This window comes from Cinclus cinclus, chromosome 15, assembly GCF_963662255.1.
Source record: "Cinclus cinclus chromosome 15, bCinCin1.1, whole genome shotgun sequence".
Lineage (NCBI taxonomy): Eukaryota > Metazoa > Chordata > Aves > Passeriformes > Cinclidae > Cinclus > Cinclus cinclus.
Window position 1 is genome coordinate 15,915,781 of NC_085060.1, and position 3,086 is coordinate 15,918,866.

Below are 3,086 nucleotides of genomic sequence, written 5' to 3' on the forward strand. Positions count from 1 at the left end.
CCATAAATGCCATCTAATCATTTGTACAATATCCTGAAAATCCTTTTAAATACTGTGCTCCAGAATTGAGAAGTGTAGAACACATCCAGCAAGAAAAGAATTCTTGTTAATAGGGTCAGACTTCCACAGTTAAAACCTCTTGGAATAAAAGGAATATTGAAGAAAACAGGAAGAGTGAGTGTAAGCAAATGAGTTTAACAACCTCCCTTCCTCCTCCTAAGTGCTTAGTAAATGCTATTTATTTATTTGAATAGTTATGAACTATGGTACTGCTGCTGCCAAAGAGACAGAGCTTCCTCCCCATACATAATTTAAGCAATGAAACATGGGTAACAATGCATGAAAGGTACAATTTCTTATTTTAAAAAATGAAATGTGGACTCCTGGGTATTATACTAGCCATGTATTTCTTTAAATTTAAGATTATTAAAATTATTGTCCTATATAAAATAAGGCTTTTAAGTGACAAAGGAACTAGTAGTTTCTGACATTGAGCAGGTTAGTTTGTTAACTGATAACCAGAAAAAAGTAAATGCAAGAAAGTTCAGTGTTCAAAGGGATTTCTCAGCAGAGAGAAGATATTGTGTATCATAGATTTCAACTTTTAAATGTTTGGTATATTTCTACATTACATAAATGAAATCCCATACTCTACCACTCTGTACTATAAATACATTGCATGAGTTCAAATAAATGTTTTCTGTTTTTCCCTCCCTCATTTAAACCTTTAAAAACGTGCAGCTATGATTTATGCTTTTGAGGATGGCATAATAGAATTTGACATTTTCCAGCTGAGGTGTGGCCTAGTTCCAGCTCCACGCTTCATTACATTGTACTCCCTTTGAGAGGATGAGAAGAGTAAAAATAGCCAGGTTGTTAAAAATGTAAAAAGCATAAATGAATTCTCACCAGATGTGCTGTTCAATTGTCATTTTCATAAAATTACGGTTGTTAAACTTTTGCTTGCCATGACGTGCTAGAAATCAATATGTGCTATGAACAACGTGTCTGGAGAGATTGTTCCCTCCTCATTCACATCTCTCTCTTCTTTGGATTCTCCCTTAATTTAAATTAGAGGGGACTGCCAGGGTCCACCCTCTGCCATGAGCACCTCTGGCCCCAGAAACTGGATAGAAAGGTAACAAACAATGCAATGCTTAAGTTAGAAAAGTGAATATTTAAAAGGTTTTAACACTCTGTCTTTTTGGCAAGGAACAAATGAGAGTGTAAGCAACACATAAAATGTGTTTTCCTTATCCTGCTGGGCAGATTCAGGATGGTTTTATCTCAACATCAAAGCAGTTGGGTTTGGCACCAGGAAACAGAAATGCCTCACAATTCACTGAAATGTGCTTTGCTGAACGCTGGAACTAGGGTTCAAGTATGGAGCTTATTTTAAGCCTGTTCTCTCACTCTAAGATGAATTTAAAATCATTGTTTGAAGGAAGAAATGGGAATTACACTGCTTTACACTGTGTGGGCTCCTGCACACAGATGACTTGCTCACTGAATGTCAGGAAGTTTGGGATGCAGATTTCTGCTGTCTGAAGAAAAAGTGCTGTTCTTTGGTCAAAAAAGTTGTTACAAACAAGATAGCCAAGAAGAAAGATTTGTCAGCTTCCCTCTGAATGGCAAAAGGTTGAGTAGATTACTCAATATTTGTCAGGTTTGAGGTGATTGCCTGTCACTACACAAGAAGTGAATAATATTGACAGTTTTATAAGATCAGAATTCAAAGCCTGCAAGGATATGCAGCTGCATCACACAGAACTTTGCAAAGACCTTCTGTGTCAGGAACCTGCTGGGCTCAGTTGTGAGGAGCAGGAGGGAGCAGGGGGGAGCCCCAGGAAGGTCCCTGCTGTGGGGTCACATCCCAGCTCTCCAGCTGCATTACCCAGTCCTGTCTGAGCACCTGAAGATGCTCAGCAGCTCCTGCAAACAACCCTGGCAATTTGCTGAGTGCTGGACTGACATCCCAGCTTGTTCTGAGCCAGTGGGGAGATCTAACATGAAGCTCTCCACCTGTAGCTTAAGAAAAAAAAAAATGTAGGATATTTTATTTTTATTATTTTTCCTTCACATCCTTATTCACACTCTGAAAATCCTTGAACAGCTGGTATTTATGAGCAATCCCTGGTGTAATCCTGCTCTTAGCTGCTCCAAGAGAGGGTGGGAACAGCTTTAGGGGGAAAGTCTGGATGTCCTGTGGGATCAGTGACCCTGTTCCTAATAGAAGGGGTTTCTGAATGGAGAGGGCACCTGAGCTGCTACAAATGCAAAAGGGTGAAAACAGAAAAACAGGAAAGGTCAGCAAACCCTGGGTGGGGTAATCTGGGAAATGTGGGCTTGAATGGGAAGGGAACCAGGATTAAACAGGGGAAGAAGAGCAGCTGTGAATGGAAAGGGGAGGCAGAAACTGAAGGGATAAACTGAGCTGCAGTTAGAGAAAGAGGATGGGGAGAGGCTGTTTGATTAAAATAAAAGAGGTCTGGTATCAGGTGAGGGCTTGGAAATACTCATCTGGAAGGAAACCAGGTCTGAGAAGAGGACAGGGTTTATGAACTGGGACAAGAGGCAAGTCTGGGGAAAAAAGTTAAAAAATAAGTAAAACGTATTTAAATCTTCTCAGCAGAGTAATCCAGCCACTCATCAGGTATTGGTCTTCATCCCTTGCCTCCTACCTAGAGATTTGGCAGTATCAGAAATAGAGATGTTTTTATTTCTCATTTCATGTAGGCTTCAGCATAAGCTTCCTCTAAGTATAGAGGTCAATGGAAAAAAATCAGATCTTTCTGCTAAGGTCATGATCTTTGTAAAACTAATGGCTGGAAGCATTGCTGAGCAATATCTCACTTCAGGAGATCGAATAATTCACTAGAATGTTAGAAAAATGAAAAAAAGAAGTGCAAAACAATTGCAAGCTCATAAGCTTTCAAAATGCAAATATTAAGTCATAAAAATATCTATGTTTTGTCTTTGACCAGCAGTGTGCAGCATTATTCTGCAGGTTTCAGAGAGTATTTGTTACCTTATCACATTTAGTGAATATATTAATTAAAACGATACTTGTGTTATTATCATTTCCA